Source organism: Suricata suricatta, chromosome 10, assembly GCF_006229205.1.
Source record: "Suricata suricatta isolate VVHF042 chromosome 10, meerkat_22Aug2017_6uvM2_HiC, whole genome shotgun sequence".
Classification (NCBI taxonomy): domain Eukaryota; kingdom Metazoa; phylum Chordata; class Mammalia; order Carnivora; family Herpestidae; genus Suricata; species Suricata suricatta.
In genome coordinates this window covers 103,027,845-103,053,515 of record NC_043709.1, presented here as the reverse complement: position 1 = coordinate 103,053,515, position 25,671 = coordinate 103,027,845, and the positions used below count along the sequence as shown (strand labels likewise).

General features: G+C 36.0%; 1 protein-coding gene and 1 pseudogene across 3 annotated transcripts in view; one reads left to right on the top strand and one right to left on the bottom strand.

Moving 5' to 3' along the window:
* Positions 1 to 25,671, bottom strand: part of ADIPOR2 (adiponectin receptor 2) — a 134,224-nt gene that overhangs the window by 54,252 nt on the left and 54,301 nt on the right. The window lies entirely within an intron of this gene.
* Positions 16,518 to 25,671, top strand: part of LOC115305337 — a 12,213-nt pseudogene continuing 3,059 nt past the window's right edge.

Sequence of the window (25,671 nt, the reverse complement as noted above, 5' to 3'; positions counted from 1 at the left end):
AAATGTAAAAATCATTCTTAGCTCATGAGCCATACAAACACAGGCAAAAGTCTAGGGGCTACATTTCAGCAAACCCTACCCTAAAAATTAAGTTTACTTTATTGCCTCCATTTTACAGATTAGGAAATCTCCAGGCTTCCCTACAGAGCAATGATTAACACAGCATCTCAATTCCTGGACTGCAAGCATGTTCCTCTATTGCTGTCCATAAAACTATACAATTAGCAGAACAAAAAGCTGTCACAATTTGAGTTTATTCTATCCCAAAGAACTGTGTCTTCACTAAACCTAAAAAATTATCATTCTTCCATAAATTGTATTTCTTCTCACACCTTGGAGAAGTTGAAAAAAATTATATAAATTGACAGATCAAATGACATGTCCTACCTATTAATCTGCTAGTAAACACCAGAAACCAGATATAGAAAAACATAAGACTACCAGATTCTGGTTTAATAAAGGTTTCCTGAAATACAGCAAGTGTGGGGTGCCTGGGTGGCTCAGTCAGTTAAAGCATCTGACTTCGGCTCAGGTCAAGATCTCATGGTTTGGGAGCTCAAGCCCCACGTCATGCTCTTGCTGACTGCCTGGAGCCTGCTTCAGATTCTGTGTCTCACTCTCTACTTCTCCTCCACTCACACTCTGTCTCTCTCTCTTTCTCTCAAAAACAAATAAACATTAAAAAATTTTAAATAAAATACAGCAAGTGACCCCATAACAGCTTCTAAAACCACTTGAGACCAAAGTTCCATCAACTGTTTCCAGGTACCTTCTTTCTTGGCAGTATATAACAATGACTGCAACATGGTAAGCTTTATTTTTTAACTCTTTAAAAAAAATGTGTGTGTGTGTGTGTGTGTGTGTGTGTGTGTGTGTGTATATATATATATATATATATATATATATATATGCCTATTTTCAAGCTAAGATAAATGGAAAACACAAAAGACATTTAGAAGAATCCTTCCCAATGAGAAAATGACTGTTGGAGTATCAGAAAAAAATGGCTTAAATTAACTTTTTTAAAAGTTAAACAAATGTTATTTCTTCAAAATAAAATTTTCAATCTAGAGCTAAAAATTAAGGTTGGCAACCAAGTCAAACCTAAAACTTATGTCAAAAAGTCTCCTTGCTTTTAAAAGAATTGTAAGGTAAGTAAATTTATGGTAAAGCAGAATAATGTCCCCCACCATCAAAGATGTCTACATCTTAATCCCCAAAACCTGTGAATATGTTAGGAAACATGTCAAAAAAGGATTAAAGTTGCACATGGAATTAAGTCCTCACTATTTAAGAGTATAAATGGGCCTTGAGACCAAAAGTTTGTTAACCCCTGAGCTAAAAGCCTGTGGTAGATGAGGAATGAACAGGATAATGGAGTGTGATTTTAGTTCCTTAAAATTTTTATCTAGTGTTCACTATGTCAAGACACATCTAACATTTTATACTTGTAAATTTTATTCTTTTTTTATTGATTTTTTTTTTTGAGAGATACCAAGAGTGTACATATAAGCAGGGGAGGTGCAGAGGGAAAGAGAATCCCAAGCAGGCTCCATGCTCACATGCTCAGCACAGAAACCTGATGAAGAGCTCAATCTCATGACTATGAGATCATGACCTGAGATGAAATCAACAATCAGATGCCTAACCAACTGAGCCCCCAGGTGCCCCTATGTTTGTAATTTTTAAAACAATTTAAAACAGGTGCGCCTGGGTGATTCAGTCAGTTAAGCATCCGACTTCAGCTCAGGTCATGATCTCACCGTTTGTGGGTTCGAGCACCGCATTGAGTTCTGTGCTGACAGCTAGCTCAGAGCCTGAAGCCTGTCTTCCAATTCTGTGTCTCCCTTTCTCTCTGACCCTTCCCCTGCTCAAACACATACACTCTCTCTCTCTCTAAAATAAACAAAACATTTTTTAAAATCTGTAAAAAAAAAAACAAATTAAAACAATCTCACCCCTACTTAGAATCTTTAAACTTTTTTTTTTAATGTTTTATTTATTTTTGATACAGAGAGAGACAGAGCATGAGAGAGGGAGGGGCAGAGAGAGAAGGAGACACAGAATCTGAAGCAGGCTCCAGGCTCTGAGCTGGCTGTCAGCACAGAGCCTGACGCGGGGCTCAAACCCACGAACATGAGATCTGACCTGAGCCGAAGCTGGAGGCTTAACCGACTGAGCCACCCAGGCGCCCCAGAATCTTTAAATAACTGCTCACACAGCCTGCGAATAAAGTAAAAACTCAGCGCATCACATTAAGCATCTAATCTTACTCTCCTTACCAGAAAGGACTTCTAGAGTACACATTGTACTCGGCTCCCTCCTCCAGGTGTCCTTCATGTTGCATTCAGTCTAGAATGTACCTCACTTCCACTCTCATTTTGCTACTTCCTTCTTTTTTCAGAACTCCAGTCAGGAATTCCCATCTCCTCCAGGAAGCATCACAAAGTAGAGTGATTACCTCTGCATGTTATCATGGTTTCCTCTGTACCAACCCACTGTTTCTTTACTTATCTACTGTTATCACCGGAGTACAAACAAAAATATATGAACAGAGAGTAGTACTTTAATCATCTTTTAAATTCACAGCCAAGTATACTTCTGGAACACAGTAAATTTTCAAATGTCTTCTGAAGTGATTTATGTTTTATTATTCCCTAAATTAAGATTTCTCTTTCAACTCAATTTCTGCTCCCCACCCCAAAAAAAGCCTTTGTGTAAGCTATTTTCCCTGCCCCCCCAAAAAGAATTTTTATGGCAGTATAAAAGTAAACAAGAATCTTGCTTTAGAGAATCCCTTTCAAAAAATGTTATTCTGTAAAAACAAGTGACCTGCCCCAAATATATTTGAGATGGGTTTTTTATTGTTACTAATTAATGTAACTATTTATTCTCATTTTTAAGAAAAATATTCCTTTGCTCTTAAAAAGAAATATAAATCTAAAAATTTAAATAGAAAAAAAAATCCACAAAAATGGCTTCATCCTTCAACACAGAAGAAAATCTGTCTCTTAAATGCACCCACTCCATTAATAAACATGCTTATGAAACTACCAGATAGTTCTGAGTAGCAGAGTTTATCCACCCCCAAAAGGTGATGGTGGGGAGAAAGGAGAGACCAGCATAACTAGCAATTTGAGATAAGATGGTTTCTGCTGGCTGGAGAATTCATTTAATCACCTACTTAGTATTTTATTCTTTTAGGCTCTGGAATTCTGCCAGACACACTTTACACAAAAAAGTAGGAGAGGGAAGAAAATACAAACACCCTGGGAAAAGGGGGGAACGGTTGTTTTGTTTTCTCTAAAACAAGAAACTACAGAATTAGAGCTTTATTGGCTGAACATGAACAATTAAATCTAATTTGTACATAAAACAAAGTAATAAAACTTATTAAGGTATGATCATAAGGGAATTACATATTAAAATCAAATAGTGATAATATTCTAACATTTACTTCCACCCCTGAATAGGAAAGAAAAAAAAAAGTGAATTCGACACATGGCAACTCTAATAAGACACTGACCAAATCTTAAATTCCAAATATGAATATGGGAAGTGTTAGAGTAATGCTATCTTTAAAAGTCAGTTAGTACAACAAGTTATGTATTTTGCATTATAGGAAGACTAATCACTCACTGGCATACTCCTTTCAATCATTTCTTTAAGGACCCATCTTTCTATTTGGCAAACTTGGAAATTATAACACCATGAAGACAACTATGTACCAAAACTGTCTGATTTTGAAACACAATTCAGAAGAAAACTTAAAGCCTGGTAACATACATTTTCTATATGACAAATTAGTAACACTTTTGTTTAAAAAAAAAATCCCCAAGTATCTTGCATCCTCTCTTTAAAAACAAAAACAACTTCAACTATGGAAAGTGCACTGAGAGGCGCCTGGGTGGCTCAGTCGGTTGAGCGTACAGCTTCAGCTCAGGTCACGATCTCACGGTTCGTGGGTTTGAGCCCCGCATTGGGCTCCGTGCTGACAGCTCAGAGCCTAGAGCCTGCTTCAGATTCTGTATCACCCTCTCTCTCTCTCTGACCCTTCCCTGCTTGCACTCTCTCTCTCTCTCTGTCTCTCAAAAAAAAAAAAAAATGCACTGAAATATACCTAAACAATCTGTCTGAAGAACATGTATTTAGACACTGAATATCTAACAAAAAGAGACCACAATTTCAAACAGAAATAAATACAAATTATTTAATATAAACCTATGTTGTCAAGTATCCATTATCTGATTTATTCTTCATAACCACTGTAAAGATTTAATACATCCCATCTACAGCTAAGGAATCTAAAACTCAGACAGGATGAGCAGGTAACTCAAAGCCTCACAGCTGGCAAGTGGAAGAATAGAGTTAAAACTCAAGTCTTCACACTTTTTCCAGTCAGCCATGATGCCCGAAGTGTAAATGAAAATAGACCAACAATATGCACAGTAACTCTGACCAAATTTTTTGTACCAAAATTGGGTGCAAGGTTTAACTAGAAATACATTTTCCTAATTTTATTAAGTTTATTTAGTTATTTTAAAAGAGAGAGAAAGTACACGTGGGGGCAGGGTAGAGAGAGAGGAAGAGAGAGAATGTCAAGCAGACTCTGAGCTTGGCAAGGGACCCAAGAAAGGGCTTGATCTAACAAGTGTGAGATCGTGACTTGAGCCAATATCAAGAATCAGACACTTAACTGACTGAACCACTCAGGTGCCCCTGTATTTTCCTAACTTTAAATTTCTATATTTGAAATCCAATTTAATGACCTATAAAAAAATTATTTTGATCCAGTAATTCTATTGATACTGCTATCTAAAACTTGCAAAACAAGAAGTTAATGCAGGTCTCAAGAGTTTAATTACTCTTAGGGCTATATCCAAGAGCATGCTGTCTCAAGGAAAGCCTGTTTCCCCACCTATAAAAAGGATTTGTGCAAGAATCTTATTTAACTACACTAAATGCACATTTAGATTGTACCATATTAAAACAAAGTTAAGCACGTATTAAAACTCTATTTTAAGGGGCGCCTGGGTGGCTCAGTTAAGCGTCTGACTTCGGCTCAGGTCGTGATCTCAGTCTGTGGGTTCAAGTCCCGCATGGGGCTCTGAGCTGACAGCTCCGAGCTGGAGTCTGCTTCAGATTCTGTGTGTGTGTGTGTGTGTGTGTGTGTGTGTGTGTGTGTGTGTGTGTCTGCCTGCCTGCCTATCCCCTACTCATGCTGTTTCTATCTCAATAATAAATTTTTAAAAATTAAAAAAATTTTTAAAAACCTGTATCTTAAGACTTTCAATAAACTATTATATAAAGTTCTAAAGTAATTGAAAACAGAATATCCAGGTGACAAACCTTAATTTTTTTAACCAAAAAATACAGTATCACCGCTCTCTTAAGGAAAACTATTGAAAAACTTAAAAGCAAAAGTTAGATCTTAGAATTACACATAACCTGGTACCACTCTTGTCTAGATAGCAATATAAATTGCAGTAACTTCCAATCTACATAGAACAGGACTTGCAGACCTAGTTACAGATCAAGAATTATCTAAAAAACAGTGTTGACTCCTTGACCTAAAATCCTACTCTTTCAAATTTCTTTGAAATTCATACTAAAGCAATACAAAAACAGGAAAATCTATATACCCAGAAGTATTTATTTTAGGGAGAAAAAAGTAATTAGTAACAGAGGAATCATTCTTGTGTTTTTTTATTAGAATATTAAATAACATATAGAAAATGTTAAGAACAGTTTATTTATGGTATCTTAAAATTAAAGAACAAGACAAAATGATTACAACTGGATAAAAATAAGCTTTACAACTATATAAAAATGTGTGTGCATAATACAAAAGTTAAAAAGGCAGTTTACCAAAATGAGTTGAAGACTTATGTCCATCCAAAAAGCTACACAAATAGTTTATAGTAGCTTTATTCACAATTATCAAAAGTTGTAGCAACCACATGTTCTTCAATAAGTGAATAAACTGTGATACATCAATACAACAAAATGTTACTCAATTTAAAAAAAAAAGCTATTAAGCCATGCAAAGAAACTTACATAGAGGAAACAGCACTTAATGGGAAAAAGCCAACCTAAAAGGCTACATATCTATATGATTTCAACTATATGACATTCAGAAAAAGGCAAAATTAGGCAGACAGTAAAAAGATCAGTGATTAACAGGAGTTCATGGGAGAAGGAGATGAATAGGTGGAGCACAGAACATTTTTAGGGCAATGAAACTATTCTGTATGCTACTGTAATGGCAGACACATACACATATTTGTCACGACCCACACAAAGAATAAACCCTATGTAAACCATGGAATTTAGTTAATATTAACATCTATATTCACACATCAAACATAACAAATATGCCACAGTAATGAAAGATATTAATACTAGATGAAACTGGAGGAAATGAGAGTATATGGGATTTTCCACTCAGTTTTTCTAAAAATTTAAATTGCTCGAAAAAAACATAAGGTACTAATTTTTCAAAAAAGAAATAAATTTTGACAAATAAAACAAATACTAAAAACTAAAATCATTCAGGTAGAGTGGTGGATTAATCAGTGATTTTTTTCCTTTTAAAATTGGATATTTAGCAACAAATCAGCAATGAAATATAATTCCAGCAATGTCTGCAGTAGCTGCTCAGTCCCCAAATAGAAATCAATTCACTCCTAGTTTTACCTACATAAAACCACACACAAATTGTCCATCTGTGATTTTTTTTTTTAACTGTCCTCAATTTGGAACAAAAAAAACAGTGGAATGGCAGCTTTCAATTATTATACCACATACTGAGGGGTAAGGGGATAATGTGAGGAATCCAGATTAATTGGTCAGCTAATTTCAGTCTGCTTACTGAATGTCTATGAATGACTAATGATTTCAATAGAAAGTGAAGAACTTGATATGAAAAGTAGGGACATATGCCTCCCTCAAATTTTTAAGACATTAGAAGAAATGAGCTCTACTTCTTTTACTCATTCATCTCTTACTGAGTTTACAATTACCACAAAATCATCCATAAGACTACAACAACTCAATTGATGACAAGATACTACATAGTTATGATGAAAACCAACCATGAAAATAAATCTCCGAGTCTATCACATTTTTCAAAGCCGGAGATTTGTCTCAACACCACTTTAAAACTGTTTTCTATAGATAGGAATTTATACATCAATTTCTTAAAAGTTCAATATAAAGTCCAATCTAAATCATTCTAAACATTTCCAAAATTATCATTTTATTATCTGAGTTAACATGATCAGTTAAGTCATGCATATATCATGAAAAATCTTATAATCTAATATGAATCTAAATGTTGCTTAAAAAGGAATTGACAGAGTGATATCAACAAGAAGGAATAGGAGTTTTCAGCACTCATTTCTCACAGAAAAAGCAATTTTGATAATTGCCCATTGACTAGACTACCTTTGGTGAGAAACCTTGAATCCCAGAGAGGTCCCATCAGTTCTTTGGAGGAAAAATCTGCGAATAAGTACACTGAAGAAAGTAAGAACAGTTACAACTTCACCAATGGCATACTTTTTCCCTAAAGCAGCACAGATCAGTGCCAAGAAAGAATCCTTCCTGTTCTGAGAACAGAATGAGCACCTACTTCCCAAGATCTATGGTATAATACTCAGTTTCTACCCAGAACACTGAGAGGATCAGCAGAGCAGGGAAAAGAAACAGGTCTCCCAGCAATTAGGGCACAAAATTCAGTAAAGCTCTAGCAAAAGGCCTACCCATAAACCTCATAAGAGATATTACCCGAAGATAACCCCAAATAGGCCCCATGTGCCCCCAGCACTCCATGTGCTCTTCCCCAATGGAACCAGCTCATCCAAAGCACTGAAAATCATAGACAAAGCAATCACAGATGACTGGCTCAACTCTCCTCGACTGAAAGAGGATACATAGCCTTCTAAACTTCAGGGCACTGCCCTAGAGAAAAATAAATGGGAACCTTTCAGCATAAACAACAAAATAGCTGGGTTTTTTTTAATTTTTTTTTTTGTTTTATTTATTTTTGATACTGAGAGAGACAGAGCATGAGAGGGGGAGGGGCAGAGAGAGAAGGAGACACAGAACCGGAAGCAGGCTCCAGGCTCTGAGCTAGTTGTCAGCACAGAGCCCGATGCGGGGCTCGAACCCACGACCGTGAGATCTGACCTGAGCCGAAGCCAGAGGCCCAACCGACTGAGCCACCCAGGCGCCCCCAAAATAGCTGTTTTAAAGGAAATTCAGTGACCTACATGAGAGCACAGAACCTGTTTGGGATTCTCTCTCCCTTTCTACTCTCTCTCTCTCTAAAAATAAATAAACTTAAAAAAAAAACTATAGCTAAAATATTTTACTAATGAATACACAATATAAAAATATGTAAATTGTGACATCAATATAAAATATGGCATGGGGGTAAAAGTACAGAATATGTTAAACTGGGGGCACCTAGGTAGCTCAGTCAGTTAAGTGTCTGACTTTGGCTCAGGTCATGATCTCACAGTCCATGAGTTTGAGCCCTACATCAGGCTCTATGCTGACAGCTTAGAGCCCCATGTCAGGCTCTGTGCTGACAGCTGAGAGCCTGGAGCCTGCTTCCACTTCTGTGTTTCTCTCACTCTCTGCCCCTCCCCCACTCATTCTCATTCTCTCTCTCTCTCTCTCTCTCTCTCTCTCTCTCAAAAATGAATAAATGTTAAAAAAATTTTTTAAGGAATATGTTATGTTGTTATCAGCTTAAAATAAACTGCTATGTTTTTAACTAAGCCTCATGGCAACCATGAAGAAAACTCTAGTAGATTAACAAAAGACAGAAATGAGTCTATCTTTGCTGGGTGGTTCAGCAGGTTAAGCATCTGACTCTTGATCTCAGCTCAGGTCTTAATTTCAGGCTCATGAGTTCAAGACCCATACTGGGCTCTGCAGTGGGTGGGTGGAAGGAAGGAAGGAAGGAAGGAAGGAAGGAAAGAAGGAAAGAAGAAAAAGAAAAAGAAAGATTTAAAGCATACCACTATTTTAAAAAATCATTAAATCAATAAGAAAGACAGTAAGATTGGAACAAAGGAAATAAAATCAGAAAACAATTAACAAAATGACAAGAGTAAGTCCTTATCTATTAATAATTGTTTAAATCTTAATGTATTCAATTCTGCAGTGAAAGACATAAGACTATGTGAATGAACTGAAAAACATGATGCAACATGTTCACTACAAGAGATTCAGTTTAGCCGCTATAAGGACACATATAGGCTGAAAATGAAGACATGAAAAGAGAGTCTATGCAAATAGTAAATGAAAGACAACAGGAGTAACTATACTTATTATATAAGACAGAAATAGACTTTCAGTTAAAAACAATGACAAAAAATAAAGAAGAGGGGTGCCTGAGTGGCTCAGTCAGTTACACATCTAACTTTGGCTCGGGTCATGATCTCGTGGTTCATGGGTTCCCGCCCCGTGTCCTGCTCTGTGCTGACAGCTCAGAACCTGGAAGCTGCTCCAGATTCTGTGTCTCCCTCACTCTCTGCCCCTCCCTCACATGTGGTCTCTCTCAAAAATAAAACATTAAAAAAGAAAAAGAAGGTCATTATGCAAGTAATAAAGGGGTCAACTCATCAAAAGGATAATATTTGTAAATACACATGCAACCAATACCAAAGAACCTAAAAACATAAATATGAATCAAACTGTACATATAAAACATTCTCTAGGATGGATCACATGTTATGCCTCAAGATTCTTAACTAACTTAAGAGGACTAAAAATATATCTAGTAACTTTTCCAACCATAATGTATGAAATTAGCAATCAAAATCAGGAGGAAAATGGGAACATGTGCAAAAATGTGGACACTGAATGACACATTCCTAACAGCCAATGGGTCTAAGCAAAACTCAAGAGATATCAAAAAGTGCATTGAGACAAAGATGGAAAAAATATATCAAAAACTTCTGGGAGGCAGCAAAAGAGGTTAGTTCTAAAACAGAAGGGTAAGCCAATAAATACACACCCTGAGAAAAAAGAAAAATCTCAAATTAACAATCTAACTTTATACCGTAAGGAGCTAGGAAAAAAATAAAGCCAAAAATTAGAAGGAAGGAAATAAGATTAGAACAAAAATAAAATAGAGACAAGAAAAACAATTTTAAAAAACAATGACACTAGAGGGGCACCTGGGTGGCTCAGTCAGTTGGGCTTCTTGACTCTTGCTTTCTGCTCAAGTCATGATTCCAGAGTCAAGGGATCAAGCTCCCCATCAGGATCCACACTGAGCATGGAGCCTGCTTGAAATTCTTTCTCCCTCTGCCCCTCCCCCCATTAGCATGCTCATGTTGTCTCTCTCTTAAAAAAAAAAAAATGACACTAGGACTTGAGTTGTGGTTTGTTTTTTTAAGACAAAAAAAAAAACTGACAAATCTTTGGTTAGACTAACCAAGCCAAAACAAACAAACAAAAAAGATTATAAATGACAGGAGATACCACAACTGATATTGAAAAAATGGAAACAGTCATAAATGACTATTATGAACAATTTCACTCTAACAAACTGAATAACCTGAAAGAAATGTATAAATTCCTAGTATCATACAACCTACCAACACTTAATCATGAAGAAATAAAAAATCTGAACAAACCAAAAACAAAGTAAGGAGATTAGAACAGTAATCAAACATCTTTTTTTTATTTGAGAGAGAGAGAGCATATGAGTCTGTGAGAGGGGCAAAGGGAGAGAGAGAATCTTAAGCAGGCTCCAAGCTCAGCACCCCTAAACATCTTTAAACAAAGAAAAACCTAATGCGATGCCTGAGTGGCTCAGCTGGTTAAGTGTCCAACTCTTGATTTCAACTCAGGTCATGACCTCACAGTTCAGTTTGTGAGATCGAGCTCTGTGTCAAGGTCTGTTCTGACAGCATGGAGCCTCCCTAGGATTCATTCTCTCTCTCTCTCTTTTTGTACCTTCCCTACTCATTCTCTCTTCAAAATAAATAAACATAAGGATGGAAGTGAGAGAGAGAGGAAGGAAGGAGGGAATTCCACCACCAGAGGACTTCACTGGTAAATCCTAATCAATCATAAATAAGAATTAATGCCAATTCTTCTCAAATTCTTCCCAAAGCCAGAAAAGGATCCTACAAGAAATAAAAGAATTACAAGCAATATCCCTGAAGAACACAGATACAAAAATCCTCAACAAAACAATAGCAAACCTAATTCAATAGCATATTTAAACAATCATTTACTATGTTCAACTCAAATTTATACCTAGAATTCAAGGATGGTTCAACATATGCAAATCAACAAGTGTAGTATACCACATTAACAGAGTCATTGTGATCATCATTCATATGATCATCTCAATAACAACCATCTCAAAAGCTAATGGCAAACTAACATCAATATGCAATGGTAAAAAGCTGAAAGCTTTACCTCTAAGACTGGAACAAGACAAAGATGCCCATTCTTAACTATTCTATTCAATATGGCATTAGAAGTCCTAGCCAGAGCACTTAAGCAGCAAAAAGAAATAAAAGGCACCCAAATTGGAAAAGCAAAATCATCTCTATCTCTAGGTCTGTTTTTTATTGACATGATCTTACACAGAAAAACAACAAAGACGTCACCAAAAAATATTAGAACAAATTCAAAGTTGCAGGATACAAAACTAATACACAAAAATCAACTGCATTTGTATATACTAACAAGGAACCATCCAAAAAAAATTTAAGAAAACAATCTTATTTACAATAACTTCAAAAGAATACTTAGGAATAAATTTAACTGAGGAGGTAAAAGATCTATATACTGAAAACTCTATTGATATCAATGAAAGAAATTGAAGACACAAATAAATGGCAATTTACTCCATGTGCAAGGACTGAAGAATTAACACTTAAATGTGCATACTACCCAAAACAATCAACAAATTCAAGGTAATCCCTACCAAAATTCCAGTGGCATTTTTTACAGAAATGGAGGGGAGGGAGGGAAAGTCCTAAGATCCATATGGAACCAAAATGAACTCCAAGTAGTCAGAGCAATATTGAGCTACAAGAACAAAGCTGAAGGAATCACACTTCCTGATTTCAAAATACATTACAAAGCTACAGTAATCAAAATAAGTGGTACTGGCATAAAAACAGACTAGATTCACAGAACAAAATAGCCCAAAAATAAACCCATGCAACTACAGTCAACTGACTTTCAACAATGGTGCCAAAAGCACATACCAAGGAAACAACAGTCTCTTCAATAAATGGTGTTGAGAAAACTGGATATCCACATGTAAAAGAATTGACCATTATCTCAAACAATATATAAAAACCAACTCAAAATAAATTAGACTTAAATGTAAGGCCTGAAATTGTAAAACTACCAGAAGAAAACATGGGAGGAAAGCTTGACTTTAGCCTGGGGAATGATTTTTTTGGATAGGACCCCAAAAGCAAAGCTAATCAAAGCAAAAAGATGGTGGGATTACATTAAACTGGAAAGCTTCTGCATAGCAAAGACAATAATCAGCAGAGTGAAGAGACAATCTATGGAAAGAGAGAAAATATTTGCAAACCACACATCTGATAATATTCAAAACATACAGGTAACTCAACCAACTCAACAGCAAAGAAAAATAACCCAATTTAAAAATGGGCAAAGAACCTGAATAGATACATCTCCAAAGAAAACATACAAATGGCAACAGATATATGAAAAGGTACTCAACATCACTAGTCATCAGAGAAAAGCAAATCAAAACTAGGATATCACCTCACACCTGTTAGAAAAGCTATTATCCAAAAACACAAAAGATAACATATTGATAAAGATGATCCAGCAATCCCACTTCTGGGTGCATAGCCAAGAAAACGAAAAAAATTTCAGGATCTCAAGAAAATATCTGCACTCCCATATTCATTTGAGGCATTATTCACAATATATGTATAGAAAAAAACCTAAATGTCCATTGACAGACGAATGAGGAAATTAAGATATGTAACACTTCATTACACATACACACAGCATTAAAAAAAAAAAAAGGAAATCCTGCCATTTGCAACAATATGGATGAATCTGGAGGATACTATATGTTAATAATCATGTTAACATTATATATCATATTTAATTATATATAATTATACATATATTATATAATATACAATTATATATTACATGTATTATATATAATTATAATAATGTTAATAATTATTTAACATTATGTTAAGTAAAATAAGCCAGATGCAGACTGGTGAATATTGCATGAACTCACTTAATCTGTGTCCTCTAAAAAAGTTCAACTCAGAAACAGAAAGAATGGTGGTTGCCAGGGGCTGGGTAGTACAAGACTAGAGAGAGGTTAATCAAAGGGCGCAAAGTTTCAATTAAACAGGATGAATACGTTCTGGACATCTAATATACAACATGGTGACTATAGTTAATAATGCTGTATTGTATACTTGCATATTGTATACTTGAATACCTGTACACATATTTAACGTTGTAAGTTAAGAGGATAAATCTCAGTGTTTTACCACCAAAATAAATAAATAAATAAAAAGGGAAGGGGAGGTACTATGTGAGATGATAGATGTGTTAATTACTGGACTGTGGTAACCACTTCACAATACAGTATATGTGTGTGTGTGTGTGTGTGTGTGTACGCATGTATATACACACACATATGTTTCAAATCATCCTATTGTTCTCCCAAATGATATATGATTTAGTAAACCTCAGTAAAGCTAGAGGGGGGCAGAGAACGAATCTACACAGCAGCCCTAGTCACAATGGCCAAAAAGCTGAAAGAGATGACAAGACAAACAAAATGTGGTATAATCATAAGACGGATTATTCTTCAGCCATAAAAAGAAATGAAACTCTAATACATGCTATAACATGAACAAATGTTGTAAACATTATGCTATGTACTATGTACTAAATAAACCAGACCAGGGGCGCCTGGGTGGCTCAGTTGGTTAAGCCTCTGACTTCGGCTCAGGTCAGATCTCACATTCGTGGGTTCGAGCCCTGCGTCGGGCTCTGTGCTGACAGCTAGCTCAGAGCCTGGAGCCTGCTTCAGATTCTGTGTCTCCCTCTCTCTCTGCCCCTCCCCCTCTCATGCTCTGTCTCTCTATCAAAAATAAATAAAACATTAAAAAAACATTTGTCAATAAACCAGACCAAACACAAAAAGACGAATATTGTATGATTCCACTTACATGAGTTACTAGTATAGGCAAATTCATAGAGACTAAAAGTAAAACAGAGGTTACCAGGAGGTATGGGAAAGAGAGAGTGGGAGTTATTAATTGGTACATATTTTCTTTTTAGGATGATAAAAAGTTCTTGAAATGGTGGTGATGGTTACACAATACAGCAAATGTATTTAACGAACTGTACACTTAAAAATGGTTAGAATGAGGGCATGTGGGGGCCTCGGTCGGTTTAGTGTCCAACTCTTGATTTTGGCTCAAGTCATGCATGATCTCATGATTCAGGAAATTGAGCACCACTCTGGGCTCTGTGCTGACGTGTGGAGCCTGCTTGTGATTCTCTCTCCCTCTGTCTGCCCCTCCCCCAACTGGTGCTCACTTTCTCCCTCTCTCTCAAAATAAACATTTTTAATGGTTAAAATGTAAATTTTTTTCACAATTAAAAAAAGTAATGAAGTACTAATACTTTCTCCCAAAAGAAATGTTGAAGGTTTTATAGAGGGGGGGTTGCCAGTCACAATAGATGAAAGGTATTCTGTGCAAAGAGCATATGCAAACAAGGAAAGCAAAGTCTGTTCAGAAATTAGAGCATAAGGGACAGATTCAAGATATACACAGGAGAGAAATATCAACACTGGATGATTGATTAAATGAGGGTCAATGAAGAATTGAAAGACAGATGACTCAGGGTTTTTGCTGAGGCAGTTAAGTGTATTTAGAGAATGCCATTCACTGAGATGAAGGAATGTTAAAGGGAACAGTAATGAGTTTGTTTTTTAGAAATGAAGTTTGAAGTAACAAATATTCAGTTGATATCAGGAAGCACAAATTAAGAAAAGAGAATAAGCTTGAAAATAGCACTGGGTATTACCAGTAATAAAAGTGATACTAACATAGTTACTAGCCTAATAACGGTGGTCAAAATCCTTTAAAAAGAAAGAAAAAGTTATGTAGAGAAACGAGAGGGGACGAAAATGAAAAGCGAAGAATCCAGGAGAGCACCAAATATTACATGATGGACTGGAACTTAGATCCAGTTCTCTGGACTCCCAGGCAAATGTACCAACACCAGGTTGCCTTCCTAATGGAAACTCACTAGAAAATTTTAAATTCCCACTTCTTAGACTTCACTTTCCCTTCAAATAACACTGCATAAAATTATTACATTGCTTAAAAGCACAAAGGTTACTTAAATGTACCTCAAAAGCAATATTTTCTACCTGAAGAAATCACTAACTTAATTGTTTGATACTTCAGGTCTAGAACTATAACTCTATTCTAGGAAATGTATTTTTAAAAAGATAATAGTTTGCGTGTTGCATGAAGGCAAGGATTTCTGTTTTGTTCACTGATGAAACACAAATTGCAAGATACACAGGAGACATTTAATAGGTTTCTTGAATGAATGAATGTCCCATTCTCTAGGGGGACAAATGGAAAAAAGAAAAGGATTTAAAATTTTATTTATATTTAATCATAAGTTGGGCTTGTCAAGACAGTTTATATTAGTATGATGTATTACTTCACCTATTTTGTTATTTTTTATTTTTATGTTGTCCTCAATTTTAAAAGAGCAGGCAAGATACGGAAAACAGTAGTTTCTCAAAAAAATTAAAAATAGTATCATTATACAATCTAGCAATTCTGTATACACTCAAAAGAATTCAAAGCAGGGTCCAGAAGAGACATTTATACACTCATGTTCATAACAGCATTACTTATTACAGCTGATACACTGAAGTAACCCGATTGTCTTATCAATGGATGAGTTAATAGTCTATATATACAATAAAATACTACTTAGCCTCAAAAAGTAAGGAAATTCTGACACATGCTACAACCTGGATGAACTGTGGCATTTTGCTAAATGAAATAAGCCAATCACAAAAAAACAAATACTATATAATTCTACATGTATGAGAGAACTTAAAGGAGTCAAAATCATAGAGAAAGTAGAATGATATTAGCCAAGGTCTGGGGCCAGGGGGACAGGGAGTTACTGTTTAATTTATAGTTTGCATTTTGCAAGATGAAAAGAGTTCTACAGATAAATGGTTGTGATGGCTGCACAAAATGTACAACGTGATTGCACATTTTAAAAATGTGTAGTAAAAAAAACCAGTAAATTTTATATACATATACAATATTTTTAATTGGGGGGAAACAATCCTAAAAAGTTACATACTGTATGATTCCATTTTTATAACATCCTTGAAATAACAAAAATAGAGAAATGGAGAACAGACTAGTGGTTGTCAGGAGTTGAGGAAGGCACAGGATTGAGAAGCGGGTATGGCCATAAAAGGGTACCATGAAAGATCCTTGGAGTAACAGAATTGTTCTGTATCTTGGGGTGCCTGGGTGGCTCAGTCAGTTAAGCATCTGACTCTTGCTTTTGGCTCATGATCTCACAGTAGAGAGACCAAGCCCCATATGGGACTATGCTTAAGATTCTCTTTCTCTGCCCCTTCCCCCCTCTCTAAACCAAATTTTAAAAGTAAAAAGAAAAATTGCCCTGTATCTTAATGTCAGTATCATGATTATAATATTACACTAGATATAGTTTTGTAAGATTTTAGCATTGGGATAAACTAGGCAAGGTGTATGTGGGTATCTCTGTATCATTTCTTACAACTGCACATGAACCTACAATTATCTCCAACAGAAAAGTTTAATTCAAAAAAAAGAGAAAAAGCAGGCAAGTCTAGCTCCCCAGTTTTATACATAATACGTCACACCAGAAATTTCAATGCAGGAGTGGAAAATCATGCACATAGTTTCTGATAAAACAAACGTACCACTAATGCTAATAGCACCTGGATAATAATTTCTAAAAAAAATTCTCATCAGTACATTTCACCAAATGATGACGACAATAATGATAAAAATAACAGTAACAGGTTCCTCAAAGTTCTTCAAAAAGTTAAACATAAAATTACTGTGATTCAGCAATTCTACTCCTAGATATATACTAAAAATTGAAAACAAGGATTCAAATGAAAACAAGGATTCAAATAGAGGCTTGCACACCAATACTCCCAATAGCCAAAACATGGAAAGTCTACTAGCATCCAGGGACAGATGAATGGATAAACAAAATGTAGTATAAACATATAATGAAATGGGGCACCTGGGTGGCTCAGTCGGTTAAGCATCCGACTTTGGCTCAGGTCATGATCTCACAGTTTGTGAGTTCAAGCCCCGCATCAGGCTCTGTGCTGACAGCTCAGAGCCTGGAGACTGCTTCGGATTCTGTCTCCTTCTTTCTCTGCCACTCCCCTACTTGTGCTCTACCTCTCAAAAATAAATAAATGAATGAATGAATGAATGAAAATGATCAAAATAGTAAACTTCATATGCATATTTTATCACAGTAAGAAAAATGGTAATAGCAACTAACTTATTTAGTGCTCACAATATGCCAGGTACTGCGTCTTTTAAATAACATACAATGATTAACTCAGTTAAAACTCAAGAGATGAGATGGGTACTGTCAATCCCCACTTTATAGATGAGGACATAAAGCAAGACAATCTGACTAACACACAACTAGTAATTGGTGAGCTAGAATTTGAATCTACTCTATCTCACTCCTGATGCTCTTATTAATCTATGCTACTTCTACAACTTTATTAACAAATGATTAATATTAGCAAAGAAAAGGCTCAATTCACTGATCCCTACTTGGGGAATAAATGATAAGAAATAAAAAATTGTAAGTCAAATTACCATTAAAAATTGGATGAATAAAGAAAATAGAAGTATATTTCAAAAAAACATGCTCAGCTTATAGCCATAAAGTCCACAGACTATTAAATAAAGAAAAAGTTACCAAATTAAAGTTTTAAGAACTGTGAAGATATCAAGGCTGCCATACATTCAGAAAAATACACTACAGTACTGCACTGCCTCTTTGTCTAATAAACTTTTTTGATGTAAAACATACATTCAAGAAAGCACATAACGTTCACAAAGATCACAAAGCATAAATGTCGTGTAACCAGCAAGAAACAACATTCTAGTATCCAGGGGACTCTTTTCCCCCATCACTGTACCGTTCTGTAAGTATTAATTTTTAAGAGATCAACCACTTTCCCTGCAACTAATGTGATAGAAATCTTCCATCCAAATTCTGTAAAGACAAGCCAGTCAAGTAACATACATCTAGTACTTCATTTGATAGTGGTTAAAAAGAAAATCTAGTACCTTTAATATCCTTACTGGTCCAACTTATGAAATAAACTATTCCATCCTAAAAAATAATCCCATCCATTAGTTGTCCAGATTTGTATACACTATATTTTACTTCACAATGAAGTCTGAAAGAGGAGGTAATGAGGGACACAACATACCAATACTTCCATGTAGAGAACATTTTGTACCACTCAGCCTTCTACTGAAGGAAAAGCATGAACTTGATATCAGAAACCTCATTAACTATGCACCAACTTCAAAGGCATAACTCAGTGTGGAATGATAGACCACAATAGAACAGTTTCAGTATACAACTTTGAAGTCACTTTGAAATTGGCTACTTTCACCTAAGAGGAAGCCAACAAAAACCCTGGGACGTATTTGGCAGTCTGTCCTGTACTATTGAATAATCTAATTATAGAACTAGAAACTGATGCCACTAGATTTCAACTTTCACACCCTACTCACTGTGTCCCAACTAATACAAAGAGACACTGCACTACTGGCCCTCAGAATCTGAAGACTTAATATACTAACTTTTAACAACTTCAAAAGTCCATGGCATAAAGCAAATTAATCTGTAAAAAAGTCTACAATCTCTACGTCCTGCATAGTTGTGAGAACTGAATAAGCTAACAGAGGCAAAGCACCAAGAATTAACTTAAATCATACCCTGTGAGGTTGATGATAGAATGGGATCACTAGTGAGAAAGCCTAGACAAATACCACACTCCAAGTAGTGACAGTCACATGTGGAGATTGTGTAGTTTCTTTAACTTTTTTAATGTTTTATTTATTTTTTGAGAGAGAGAGAGAGAGCGTGAGTGGGGAGGGTCAGAGAGAGAGGGAAACAGAGTATGGAGACAGGCACCAGGCTCTGAGCTAGCTGTCAACACAGAGCCCAACGCGGGGCTCAAACCCATGAACTGCAAGATCATGACTTGACCCAAAGTCGGACACTCAACCGACTGAGCTATTCAGGTGCACCAGATTGTGTAGTTTCTGATCATAACAAACACTAATGACAAACAAGTATTAAAAAGACACCTTTGGGGGGCCTCGGTGACTCGATCAGTTAAGCACCCAACCTAGGCTCAGGTCATGATCTCATAGTTTGGGAGTTTGAGCCCAATGATGGGCTCTGTGCTGACAGCTCAGAGCCTGGAGCCTGCTTGATTCTGTGTCTCCTTCTCTCTGCTGCTCCCTTCCCTCTCTCTCCTTCTCTCTCTCAAAAATAAACTAATTTATTTTAACTTAAAAGCCACTTAATGCCATTTCATTAAATTTCTGCATTTCTCCCTGCCATTTTTTTATTTGGAAGATGAGGTACACACAGTATACAAAAAGGTTAGCTAAGTATAAATTTAGTGTTTAAACAAAATGGCTGAAGCCCTAGCTTATAATCACGTAATGAACTGCAAAAGTATGAAAATAATGATAATTAACCAGTATCTATTCTTCTCTCATTAAGCAATATAAAGAATCAAACCCAACATTCAAAATATGGGATGGGTTCAATTCTTTACATAACCAATCAATAGATTCTTATAGGTCTCCAAAGATGAGGCTCTCCTACAAGCATTTCTTCAAATATTTAATAGTCCCTACAGTCTAGAAGTCAATTGTATTCAGGGTGAATATCAAAAGACATCATCTATTTTAGTTTTCCAAAATGGTACTATCCACAAGTTTGCTGCAAATCATTATTATTAATTCAACTTTGACCAATCCAGCCAGGTTAAATAATTCTTATTCATTAAGCTTTTCCAAAAGGACCCATTTTTTAAGTTCTGATCATTTCCTGGAGGCTTTACTAGAGTCTACCCAATGTTTTCAAATCCTATCTAGCATAAAAAGCTCAAAATTAGATACAATATTACTAAAATGGTTACATAATAATTACTCTTCACAATTACTACCATGTGATATGTGATGCAACATATACCTATAAAACATTATTTAGGCACCAAAGAACATATAATAATAAGAGCTCTCCTAATACAATCAGCAAGTCCTACTAATTCAGTCTTCAAAACACAGCCCAAATCTACCATTTCTATTACTTTCTGTTTTCAGCCAGAAAATAAAATCCCTCTCACCTGTCCTATTACAACAGATGATCTCCTTACCCAACTATCCCCATTCCTTATCCTTAGAATCCAGAATCCACTCCTCACACAGTAGTCACAGTGATCTTTATCAAAAGGCACTCCTTGTTTTGAGCCCTCGAATAACTTTACAACTAGGAAACCCTTACCCTGGCTTACAAAACCTTAAATGACTTGGCCCCTACCTTTGGCCTCTTCTTGTCCCACTCTCCCCTTTGCACGCTACATTCCAGTCACACTGACCTGTCTGCTCCTCTAACACTCCAAAAGCTCAAAGGGCTTTATGTCACCAGGTTTCCCAAAGCCTGGAATGCTCATCCCTCTGATCATCCTCATTGTGGACTCCTTCACATGTTGATCTCAACTTAAAAGTCACCTACTCAAAGAATCCTCCTGTCCACACAATCTAAAGCACCTCCTAACTCAACTTACTCCTTACCACATAACCTTCTAATCTCTTCCACAGCACTTGTCTGTCAGATTTTTATTTGTTTACTATGGGTCTTTACCCACTAGAATGAAAGCCCCTGAGAGAACATTGTCTTGTTCCTAGCACCTAAAATATCAACTGGCACACAGTAACTGTATTCAAGAAAGTATTTGCCAAATAAATGAATAGGGAATTACTACTCAAACTTCATAAGAAGTTCAGGGGCAGAAATTAATTTCCCTGACCTCCCCAGGCTCCTGACACTAACTCTTTAATTCTTATTAATGTTTTTATTACAGCGCCTCTCACAGTTTTACTGCACTTATCTGTTACATGTTTGTCTTCCCCTCCTGAACAGTGAAACTTCTTAGGGTCAGAAAGCCTTTAGAATCCATTTTTGTTTCACAACACCAAGCATGGTTTGGATGCAAAGTAGGAGCTCAAAACCCTTTGTTGGATGTGTAGGAAGAGGAGGAAGAGCTAAAATGCACTAAGTGCTTACTACATGCAAAGAACATTCCCCATACTCAACATCTGAAACATGTTCAATCTCATAATTAATCAAAAAAATAAAGATGATGTGATATCCTTTCCGTAATAATCTCATCTGATTTGTAAACACACAAAAAACCTGGCAATGCCATGGATCCTAAGGATTTGGAAACAGCAAATTCTCATAGTCTCATGCTAAAAAAAAAGTGGCACAATTTTGGAGGACAATTTGACACTATATGGCACAAAGTTCCCATAATCTCCATAACCTCCAACCCAATAACTTTATTTCTGGGTAATTTTCACTTCATTTCAAACTTAGTAACCACAGGGGCACTTGGGTGGCTCAGTTGGTTAAGTGTCCTACTTCGGCTCATGTCATTACCTCACTGTGAGTTCAAACCCTGCATCACACTGTGCCGATAGCTCAGAGCCTGAAACCTACTTCAGATTCTGTCCCTCTCTCTCTGTCCCTCCCCAGCTCACGCTCTCTCTCTCAAAAATAAACATTAAAACAAATTTTCTTAATAAACTTAAAACACTTAGTAACCACATAGATACACATACACAAAAACAAAATTTTCACAAAACATTTTCTCCATACTGCCCATAATACAACCTAATACTTTTCTAACCTATTTTAATTCCTAAACTGATTTCAGAACCCATTAATGGCTTCCAACATGCAGTTTGGAAAACCTGCCAAAGATCTGAAATATGTGCACAAGGATTCCTAATCACGAATGTTCAGGGGCGCCTGGGTGGAGCATCCAAGTTCAGCTCAGCTCATGATCTCACCACTCATGGGTTCAAGCTCCTCATCAGGCTCTATGCTAACAGTTCAGAGCCTGGAGCCTGCTTCAGATACTGTGTCTCCCCCTCTCTCTGCCCTTCCCATGCTCATGCTCTGTCTCTCTCTGTTTCTCAATAATAAATAAATGTTAACCAAAAAAAATTTTTTTAAAAAGGAATGTTCAATGTAGTATACTTTTTTCTTTAAATTTTTTTAATGTTTATTTTTTTTTTTGAGAGAGAGACACACACACAGAGTGTGAGCAGGGGAGGGTCAGAGAGAGAGGGAGCCTGACATGGGCCTCTCACTCACGAACCATGAGATCATGACCTGAGCCAAAGTCAGCCACCCAACTGACTGAGCCACCCAAGTGCCCCAGCATTGTTTTTAAAAGAGAAAAAATTGCAAACAGCCTAAATACCTATCAACATGATAAATTAAAAATGGATGTACTCATATAATAATGTAACCATACCCCAGATAAAAGTGATGATTATAATTAGGTTGAACCACAGGAAACTGTCATTCTTGTAGATCAAAAATGGTAATGTATCAACAATTTCATATGAGTCTGAAAGACATGTTTTATGGGGCACCTGGGTGGCTCAGTTGGTTAAGCCCCCAACTTCGGTTCAGGTCATGACCTCATAGTTCATGAGTTCAAGCACTACATCAGGCTCTCCATATTGGGCTCTACACTGTCAGCATAAGAGCCCACTTTGGATCCTCGGTCTCCCTCTCTCTCTGCCTCTCCCACACTCTCACGCAGGCTCGCTCTCTATCTCAAAAATAAACATTAAAAAAAAAAAGAGACATTTCATGAAAAACAAGTTACAGAACAGGTGGAACACTTTACATCAAGTTTGGAAATACACAAAACAACATTATGATTTGTATATAAATGTATTTCTATGTAGTAATTACATAAAAATAGGCATTAAGGAATGATCAACACCAAATTCATGATAATCATTACTTCTGTAAAGAAACTGAAATGTAATCCAAAAAGGTGCTTCAACTTCAATTTTTTAATTAAAAAATGAAAAAGTATGAGAAAATGTTAAGATTTAAGACAGCTGTATGATAGATATATGAATGTTAATTATATTGGTCTCTGTATTCTCCTGAATGTTTGAAATATTTTAAAGAAAAAAAAATCTGTTAGCCAAATAAAAAACACATCTGCAGCCCAAATTTAAACCAAATCCCAAAAAAAATTTTTTTTCATTGGCTTGAAATGCTAATGCTTAGTCCTAGCCCTTTAGTTAGGGCCTCTAGCAAAAACAAACAAAAAATAAAAACAAAAATTAAAAATAGACACAACTTTTTATGTAATTTCCAATTTAAACAGATCTTTAAAATATGTCAAGAAAAGATTTACCCCTGGAAAATTGGTCTTATTCCTCCTTCCAGTTTAGTGCTATGTATTTTACCGTATTTCCATTTTTACCTTTTCTGCCAAGAAAACTCAAATCCAAATTTTATTCTTAGTCATTGAATTATGCTTCCTACTTTTCCTCCTTATATTTTATTACATTTCTGGATGAAATCGGATATAAATAAATTCCAAGAAAATATAAGTAACCCTCTTGTTCCAACATGCTAAACAGTTTTTACTACCACCACTTTCTACTCTGACCCAAGGAATGTATAGATACAATTATGTATACATGCTCACTAAATAAAAGATTTCAGGGCATATAGGATTAAAGTGAATATGCTGCCAGTGAAAAATAATTAGCAATATACTAACCAAAAAAATGCATACAAAAGGCCTAGATAACAAATATTTAATAAGGTAATTAAGTTTGTCTCTTCAAAACCATGTGCTTTATACGCTTTATTTTCTAGTACATTCTGTGGAAAATACGGAAGTCCAAAAAGAAAATGTAATACTGTAAGTCAGCTATTTAAAAAATCTTTTTCTGCACTTTTACATCGAAAAACTTCAAGTGTCCTTTCCCACAGGTATTTTCCCCATGACTGAAGACATTCTGGAGGTTTCCAGAATTTAACTTCACATTTCCTTCTGTCTGGACACTTAAAACGTCTGATTAAGTCAGGCTATATAATCACTTAAAACAGCATCCAACCCCTCTAACACATGGTATACTCCAAAACAAAAAAAAATCAAAACCATGGGTCACATGAAACAAATCCTCTATTTCATCCATTCCTTAATTTCCAAAACGGAATGTCAAATGTACTTATTAAATAGATTAGTTTAATTATTCCTAATAAACAGGTGCTGGGATATCAATCAGCCTTATTTCATTTTAGAATTAAAAGAGGAGATAAAGCACATATCCCAAGATGACAATTTTATGCTGCAATTTTTCAAGTTTGTATTTCACAAAGACTTTGAAAAGGTTATTTTTAACAGAATTGAAGCACTTCACCCAGCAAAAGAATACAATCCAATTTAGGTTTTAAAAAGACCATTTACTCCCTACTTGCAACACACCAGAACTGCTTTGATATAAAGAAAACTATACTCTCTTTACCCTCAAGAAATATATAGTCTACTGGCCATCACTCAGATTCTTTTAAGAGGGGTGGCAAAATCACACTGCTTTCAAGGGCAAGTAGGAAATCTAAATAGATGAACAGATCTAAGAAAGTAAGTAGTAGGAAGAATAACTACAGAATGCAAGCTCCACCTAAAATAATTCTAAATCAACTTCAAAAGAATGCTATCATAACAAAACATCTCCCAGTGAGACGGACAGAATACACTGCAAGAAATGTTTGACTGCCAATCAGATAAAGGTTAAAAAACAAGTTGGCAATGGCACGGAGAAGTCAGACCTCACCCACATTTGTGGTGAGTGTTTACATTGCTGTTACCTTTCTGGACAGCATTCTAGTAATACACATCAAAATGAAAACCATGTATTTCCTTCAACCCTGTAACAAGACTCTTAAGTTATACTACAGAGTCATCAGCATCAACAATTGTACATATAATGCACACGTACAATATACAATTAATTTAAACAATCTAAATATCCAGTATCCACTATTAAATTATGGCTCACCCATTCTATAAAATACTAAATAACTCCTAAAAAGAACAGAGGAGAGGTGTGCCCTGGGTGGTTCAGTCAGTTAAGCATTCAACTCTTGGTTTGGGTTCAGGTCATGAATTCCAGCCCCACACTGGGCTCCACGCTGACAGTGCAGAGCCTGCTTGGGATTCTCTCTGTCTGCCCCTCCCCTGCTCCTGTGCACATGCTCTCTCTCTTAAAATAAATAACTTAAAAAAAAAAAAAAGAACAGGGGCACCTGGGTGGCTCAGCCGGCTAAGCATTCAACTTTGGCTCAGGGAGAGTTAGAGCCCTGCATCAGGGTCTGTGCTGACAGCTCAGGGTCTGGAGCCTGCTTCAGATTCTGTCTCCATCTCTCTCTTGTCCCCCCCCCCCCCCCCCC